This window comes from Seriola dumerili, unplaced genomic scaffold (genome assembly GCF_002260705.1).
Source record: "Seriola dumerili isolate Sdu_G_001 unplaced genomic scaffold, Sdu_1.0 BDQW01000081.1, whole genome shotgun sequence".
Taxonomy (NCBI): domain Eukaryota; kingdom Metazoa; phylum Chordata; class Actinopteri; order Carangiformes; family Carangidae; genus Seriola; species Seriola dumerili.
This window is the reverse complement of record NW_019174336.1, coordinates 5,374,612-5,383,420: the sequence shown is the minus strand read 5'-3', so window position 1 is coordinate 5,383,420 and position 8,809 is coordinate 5,374,612. Positions and strand designations below refer to the sequence as shown.

Genomic DNA, 8,809 nt, shown 5'->3' with positions numbered 1-8,809 from the left:
TAACTGATGGTTATATTTAACCTATGTATAAATTGAAATCATCCTTTCTTAGGAGGTGTGACTCTGTTTTGGAGAAACTTTACTGGAATTGTAGGAATACTACATTGAATTTGTCACTGTACTTATCTTCCCTGTGTTATTAAGTTCATCAAGGAAAAGTGGTTAGGAAAGTAGATTTTTTTGAGTGCAGCCTATGTATGTAGCCTGAATGGAAACAGTACCTGAGAGGCAAAGCACAGGGTGAAAAATGGATCAAAATCTTTGCTCAGTGTTGATGACTTGAGTTTCTCCGCCATCTCCAGAAGTTATGCCCTTAAATAACCCAAAATGTCACATCTTTGTGTCCATGAAACATAATCCACATTTTGGAAATTATTCTCAATTCTCAAAATATTGTTGTGAGAGAATCGATGCAATGAAATATAATGCCAAGTTAGAAATTGGCACAGATCTCTAATAATGTGACCACCTTTCTGCTCTGACAGTGCTCGGTACGGCCACTGGCACAAGAATAAGACACCTGGAGAATACCGCACCGGTCCACGTGTCATGGTCTTTGTCATCGGTGGCGTGTCCTTCAGTGAGATGCGCTGCGCCTATGAGGTCACACAGGCCAATGGGAAATGGGAAGCCGTCATTGGTGAGTAATCTAACAGGGGGCACCACTGAGGGCAGGCTGAGAACAAGAGAAGGGTTAATGTGTAGGTGGAGGACATGGCTACTCAAAGATACACTCACCACGACCTTGAACACAGAGTGGACGTGTCTCTGAGTGGACATGCTGATAAAAGCTGTGTCCTAATTCAGGGGCGACGTTTTCTGAAGCATTTTCAGAGGACTGTGTGAGGCTGGAGCAGCAGGTATAAGGCCAGTCTGGCTTTCAGGTCCTCTGAAGGCGACAGAAGGACACAGCTTCTGAACTGGAACACAGCTACCAAAATAAAGGCGGATGGAAGGAAAACATGAAGGGAGTCAACCACAGGAAGTGAAGTGAATGGACAGTGTGACCCTGAGGTAGAGGTGTAAATTAACTGATTGCGCAAAAGGAAAAGGGAATCAGTTTTTTTCACAAAGCATGGGGTGAAATCAGTTGACTTTTTGAAAATATAATAAGAGTTTTTAATGAATTGTTTCTGGCATTTGTTGAAGGAGGTGAAAAGATGAATATTCATCATTTATATTTTTAGAAAATTTTAGATAAAAGGTGACAATCTCAGACAAAACCAGTAATATCTCACAGCGCTGACACACAGAACCAATACAAGATTGATTTGTGTTTGATATTTCAGGTTTACATTTACTTTGGCGTTGACTTTAACTCAATACACTTTCACTTTTTCAAACATAAAATAACAAATTGGGATTTAAGGTTCAGGTTTTGTAAACAGCACAGCTCATGAAGGACAGAATAATTTCCTTTCTGACTTTCATGCACCCAGACACTGAATCCCACATCACACATCATGGCCACAACAGCTTCACAACAGTTACACTGAAGCAGTTTAAGTGTAAGCTGGTGGAGGGTTTTCAGAACGTCTAGCTGCACATACTGTAGTTGTTACAACCTACCTATTGTGTGCAATGTGAATGTAAATAGCCCTTTATGTTATGCCCCTCTGTATTGTTTATTTGATGTCTTAAAGCTTTGCCAGTCAGTCTGTGTTATAAATGGGAAAGTGTGTTGTTAGTTTCTGTTGTGCTCTGCTTCTGCTGTTGTCTTTAAAAACAACTGTTGTCTTTAAATTGCAGCCACGCCATGTCTTTTTCTGTGTCTGTGCGTACCAGTTTTTTTATGTTTGTGCAACATGCCAAGTGTGTGTGTGTGTGTGTGTGTGTGTGTGTGTGTGTGTGTGTGTGTGTAAGTGTGTAAGTGTGTCTCTGTGTGTATGTATGACAGGTTGCTTGTTTTAACCCTTTTGTTTTTGGAGTGAGTGGGGGAGGGGGCGTGGCATGTGCTGAGAGACGAGTGGTGAAGCCGCCTCTGTTCCTCCACAGGTGCCACCCACATGCTCACCCCCACCAAATTCTTATCGGACCTGCAGCACCCCGACTTCCGAGAGTCCACTAGGGTGTCCTTTGAGGACGCAGACCCCTCAGACGAGTGAGGCAGAGACAGATTGGGAGGGAGGGAGAGAGAAATCACACTGAAAAAAGTAAAGGCAGCCGCACAAAGAAGCCCTTTCTGAACTTCAACAGCACAAGGGCTTCCACCTTGTTCCTTTTTCTTCTTTGAACACTCAGTATTGTTTTTTATGTAACTCCACCCTCCTCCTCCCTGTGTCCCTCAGGGATGGGCACCCCCAACCTTTCCCCAGTGCATGGTCCTCTGCATCAGGCTCTGCTCTCTGTATACTGACAATTAGCCAACCAGAGTGGGAGTCCTGCTAGTCAATCAGCTGCTGGCGGGCTGAATCCAAATGTCCAGACTTCACTACAGAGTGGCGGACTTAATGTTCCGAATGTGAGACTGTGACACAATAAGAACATAAAACTTATAAATGTATAAAAAACACAAGTATGCTGAGAAGTTACTTGCAATATTTGAAACAGGACTTAACCATGTCATGTTGTAGAAATGTCTAAAGAAAGAGATACATACATACATACAAGATAAGATACATTGTTGAAAAATGTGATGCATAAAATCAGAGAAGTGCAAAAACCATCTTATCAGGATCTTATGTAGCCTTCCATTCAGGCAGCCTCGAAAACTTGACGTGATGATGGGTAGCATGTCACAGTGCATATGTCCGAAGTCCATGAGTTTCGTGTCTTCAAGTCTGGAGGGTGGACATTTGGATTCAGTCTAAGTGAAGTCTGTGCTGAGGAGGGGCCATGCCTGAGGGGGTTGTGACCCGATCCCTGCTGCCTCCTCCCATCATCTCAACTGGGTGGATTAAATCGCCCCTTGACGGTCACCCAAAGGCCATTTGAGCCTGCTGAACACTCACTCCAGATTTAATCTACCCCCGAGATCCATCTTTATCAGTTTTTAACCGTCTGATTATTTTTGTAATTAACCCTTTGCAAAAGACAATCCCCTTGATTTTGTTACTGGTTTCTTTCAGGGCAGGTCCTTGAGCTAATGCTAGATTTCAAAGAAGGATTCTCTCCTTTTGTTCTTTGTGTTTTGTTTTGTTTTCCTCGTTTGACAGAAGCTCAAGGTCAAGTGTGAAAAAAAAAAATTGTGTGGTCCATTTTCTAAGTCTCATCTAAATTGTTTTCTCTTGTGTGTGTATGACTTAAAACAACTGGAAAAAAAGGTTTTTGCCAGGATAATCTTTCCCAAATTCCATTTTTATCTTTTGTGATAACAAGTGGAAAAAAAGTTTAGGAAGGAGAAAAAACATTTTTATGATGTAAGTGTTTGTTGTTATAATACTCATTTTGGCCACAAGAGGCTGAAGTGTACCACTACCCCAGTCTTAAAAGTACTAATGTCAGTATAGCTAATGCCCTTTGCATACTATTATCAATGCTGTAAGCCTGCTAGCTAGCGAGTGAAAAACATCATTCATGGCTAACCAACAGCTACAGTCTAACAGGGACACTTCACCCCTTATGAGTAGGATGTTTTTCCAATAAAGAATAAAAAATCAAATCCTTATCAGTGGGAATAGGATAATTTAAAATATACGCACTTTGGATACATGTTAATTCTGGTAATCTAAATGTATATGGTTATCATTCATATTTATGATATAGAATTGGATGCTGTGTATTTATATGGCAGTTATAGTGCAATGCTTATTTTTAATCAGTCCTTCAGTTGACAGGTGAACCACAGTATAGCTAATGCTAATGGAAGATTAGCACAGGTCACCTGGCAAAACCTTTTTTTTTCACCTGTTCTTAAGACATAAACACAAGAGAGAAAACAATTCATATCAGACTTAGAAAAAGGATCACCAGAATTTTTTTTACTTGTTTCTCAGGGCTTCCATACAATCCTCTGACTCCATCCACGTCACTCTCTCTCAGCCCACCATCACATGCTCACATGGCTCATGGCTCGTCTGCAGAGGGTTCTGGATATTAATCACAGATCATCATGATGATATTTACAGGGTGCTGCTTACACACAGGGCAGTTTTTGTGGCAACGAAATGGAAAACAGTCAGACAACAGTAACTATTTCAGTGGTATTCAGATCAGTTGCCCATAAAGCTGCCTCTGTAATGTCTCTCTGCTGACACAGTCTGAGAATGTAGCATTGTTCCACCTGATATGCTTTAGCAACCTACCCAAAAATAAAGATGCCGCATATGTCAAACAGCTACCACTAATAACCACCCCCCCTTCCTACCATTTAGTGTAGAACACTCTTTATTTCCTCCAAAACTCATCCCTTACACACGGCAATCACACACAAGTTGTTTTTCAAGAACACAAAAACAGATATTGCATCCATACAAACCTGTGTTGTATTAGAAAGCAGTCAGAGAGCCCATACCTCTGCCAAGTCTATGTGTTGTCCTCACGATGCATTTTAGAGTTTATTTAAACTGCACTACACCTGCAAAACTTTGGCAACCATTTAAAAGGAAATGGTGTGGAATACAAAACAAGAACTGGAATTTGTTTAGATTTGATGAAGTGTGTAGTGTTGGAAAAAAAATCTTTTGAACCAAGTAGTGAAGGGACAAAAAAAAATATGTCTTTTATTGCTTTGATTCAGAAGTTAAAAACAAGAAATGTTCTCCATAAAAGTGTTTTATAAACGGCCACATGGTGGAGCTGTCTGCACCAAAAAAACAATTATTCCTCCCTTCACCAGATTTCATTAATTCTACACATAGTTTCTAAAAATCCTGCTAACAAACACAAGGTTGGGAATATTTTAAACATTTCCTCGGTGGATGTAGTAAATACTTGTAACACCTATTTCCACAACCATGACCACTTTGTTACACGTCTACTTTACACACATTGTCATTTAAAGTTGGATTCTCACCCATACAGACAGAATATTATAGTCCTGGGCATCCATCTCATACCTGACTAATCTGCTAAAGCGATATCATTTACAAACCAACTTTTGGTTTTATGATTTCCTCTGTAAGCAGCTCTCACATTAGGCAGTATGGCTGTTCCCCCACATACTGCCATATTCAGCACTTCCTGAGCAAAATGGCCATCACTTACTAAAACAACTCTTTGTTTTTGTTATGCTATTTTGGTCCAAACCCAGCCATGTACAGTTATTTAGTGGCGTTGGAGATCAACATCAGAGTGTTGTGTTTCTGGGGCTGAAAGGCCCACGAAGCTGTGTGTTTTGGGGAACAGCAGAGAAGCAGGTGAGGCCAGTCTGACACTGACTTCTGTGACTCACACTAAACCCCACCCACCCACCCACCCAAGATCCCTGACACCCACGACCCCTGCATCACCATAATGACCCAACTCGAGATGGACTTGCCTCTTTCTCTTCTGTTTTTACCTTCAACTACTTCCACTTCCTCTTCAAGTTTAGTTTTAATAGTAGGTTGAATGTCTATGAGGTAAAGCTAATCAGACCAAACTGGAAGAAACATGCAGCTTTGCAACAGAAACAAACCAATGTAGGACAAATACTGTTGATGCTGAACAGGTGTGTGTGGAGTAAATCAAATAGTCTGTTTGCTTTCTCTATGATCAAGAATCAAGATGGCAGCTGTCCATCTGTAAATCTGGTAAAGAAGTGACAAACAAATTGGGCAAAATGTTTGATTTACTCCAGTCAGCGCCTTTCAAGTTTTACAATGTTTGAAATGTGTCTTCAGCTGTCACGAGAGTTCATCCCTGTCTTATTAAAGTTACTGAGTTTCACATTTTCATTCATATTAATGGCAGACAATAGACCTAACTCTCGGGTTTGGGATTTCATGACATGTAGAGAAGATCTGCTTTTGTCTTTTTTGCTTTTTCTACCAGTATTTTTCCAGCTTCCTGCATGCTCTTTAATTAAAGGCTTACATGGTCATGTGCGCATTTTTCTAACATCTGATTGGCTGTGCTGTGTAGACAGGTTTGGTGTCGCAGGTTTTTCTTCTAACCTCACCTGCCGCTTTCAGCTCACAGAGTCATGTCAGTTGTGTGGCACCATCACTGATCTGTGTGCTTCCATAATGTTCAGCTGCATCTGATTTAACACAGCCTCATGAGTTTCAGTATCAACTCTATGACTGTAGGGTGGAGACGTATTAGTCAGTAGTGGAAGGAGTTAATATGGTACTTTATACAGGCAAAGAAAAATCTAAACAAAGCAAAAGATGGATAGACAATCAGAGATAAAACGAGAACCCCCAAATTTAGGCATATGAGTTTTTCCACTCTGTCCAGTCAGTCTTGCAGAGGTCATATCTCTAGTTTTGGGGGATTTCTTGCTGTCAGGTCAGTTAAAGTAGTACATATTCCTCTACAGGTTAACACAGTGCTGTAAAATAAAGTCTAAAATCATTTGAGGCAGTTTTGAGGATGTTTTAAATTTCAGTATTGGTAGATTTTTACCAGACAGCAGTGACAAGCTGTTTTAAGATGCAAGATCTCAATCTGCAGAGTAACCAGGGACTGCAGCTATAAGACATAACATTATGTGAGACTGTCCTCATCTACAATAGGCATTCATAGCAAGAGCTGAAAACACATTTTGTCATCTGTTTCTTTCCAAACGTGCAGATCTAACGCTCTCTGTGTGTGTGTGTGTGTGTTTGTGTGTGTGTGTGTGTTTGCGTGCGTGTGTGCTTGCGTGTGCGTGTCCCCAGGATCGACCCACATCTTCACCCCCACCAGCCTGCTGGAGCAGCTCAAGGCCATGAACAAACCAGACGAGGAAGTGACAAGCTAAAATCTTCCAATCACATCTCTCTCCTCCTTAACCTTAACCCACACCCCTCCTCTACCCATGTTACCTCCATAACCCCCTCCGCCCACCCCACCCTATCCATTAATTGTGTATGCATCTTGCTTGAAAAGAAAAAAAGACAGATGATTAAAAAAAAATATATGTTGTATCAAAGAATAAAATTGTTGCAAGTATTCTCATGTTTTACAATGGATGCAACTAAATGAACTTATTTAAAAAGGTTTAAATATCAGAACAGAAGGCCATTTAGAACTGAAAGTACCAAAATGTAATATTGTATGCTATGAAACCTGCTAGAATGTGTAAGAGGTAGACATTTTCTCTTGTTTTCCTTTGGATTACCTCCTTGGTGTGAGTTTTATTGGAAGCAGGTGGAGGAGGGATGTGCAGTTTGAGAGGTTGATGTTGTAAAATATATCATATCAGTCAACATGCAATATACATATATATATAAATATATTTCATCAGAGAAGAGTCGCCCCCTGCCCATTTGAGATGTGCATATTCAGTAGCATGCTTGGACTTGTGTGGACTGTTAATGTGTTTGTATCCAGTGTGGATGTTCTGGGAGCTGCAGAGTTGGCGTTTAACCTTTTCCAAAGATGCTGAGATTGAATGCTCCACCGGAAACCTGTTTTCTAAGTATCAAGAAGTAGAAAAAACGTTCACTGAAACCTGTCTAATCACTCCTGAAGCATTATCCACGACTCATTCAGCAGCTGAAACTTGTTAACGGCGTGGGCGGTAACCATTGCTGTGTTGCACACAGACAATGGCATAACAGGCTACTGCTGTAGCAACAAACAGAATGTGTCTTTTTTCAGGCATATTTTGACGGAAATACAACTTTGTAAAATACTTAGCACATGTTTTGACAGATGGAGATGTGGACTATGCTATGGGAATGGTTTTATAAGTTCCTGTGGATGTTTTGATAGTTTTTTTTGCGGCGAAACCATCGTGTATTTAAGCTATCCTCAGCTGCCATGCTCAAGCTTTCCATCTTCTTCTACGGCTGGTGAGTGCTTGATACTCAAAACATAGTCAAAATAGTTGAATTTTCGGTGAAGTATTCATTTAAAATCACTTGGCAGAGCGGAAGACGAAAAGAGAAAGCTCTGTAAAAAAAAAAAAATAGCCCGAATCATCCCTCCTCCGGCTGCCGAGACTGTGAAGTATTTACCTGCCACAAATTTTTCCTTTCTCCGGAGAAACTTCACGTTTTAATGTCAAAGAGGCCGTTGCTTGCTGATATTTAAAGAATAATCTTAAAAAGGGCCAGTTGTATTTCAGTATTGTATCTGTCAGATTAAGTCTTATCTCATTGGTTAGTAATGATGTTTAATTGGGCCATGCACTGAGTAGTGTTGTGTATCTGCCATATGTTGCTGTTTTAGCGTCTCACTGTTGACTGGTGATATTTCTGACTGTGAAGTAGTGATACTTTTCCTTTTAAAATGCCAATGTGAAGCCGCCGTGTTTGTGATGTTTTAGCTGTAGCTGTTAGTGGTCAGCTGGGAAAAAGAACTATTATCTATATTTTCTTTGTCTGTTTCCTCCTCTGGTGCAATGTAAAACCCTCCAATGGTGAATGGCTTTGCAAAAAAAGAAAAAACAACAAAACTTTAACCCCCCCTTTTCACTTTTATTTCCTCCCTTCCCTCCCTCTTTCCTGGCCAAACAAGTTGTATATTGCACTATAATGCGTTTTCTGTGATGCAAACGCTTGACTTTGTGTTTATTTTTTTCTATTATAATTTGCTGTTGTATAGGGTTTACTCTGTTAAATCCATTGATTTATATCAAAATTATTTACCAGAGAAAAAATAATGATGATACATTAGTCTGTCCTGAAACTGTTTAACTTATTGGGATTGTTTGTTTGCCAGTGTTGAAGCACAAACAATACTTCCATGTGTACCTAATATGTACTAAGGCTGTCTAATAAATTGGCTTCCATTACAT

At 40.3% G+C, this 8,809-nt stretch overlaps 1 long non-coding RNA gene across 1 annotated transcript; it reads left to right on the top strand.

Moving 5' to 3' along the window:
- The first annotated feature begins 488 nt into the window (after positions 1 to 488).
- LOC111221076 lies at positions 489 to 8,808 on the top strand. Its single transcript, XR_002665080.1, has 2 exons — positions 489 to 640; positions 6,744 to 8,808. It is a non-coding gene; the product is annotated as an uncharacterized LOC111221076 (long non-coding RNA).
- The last annotated feature ends 1 nt before the right edge of the window (position 8,809 follows it).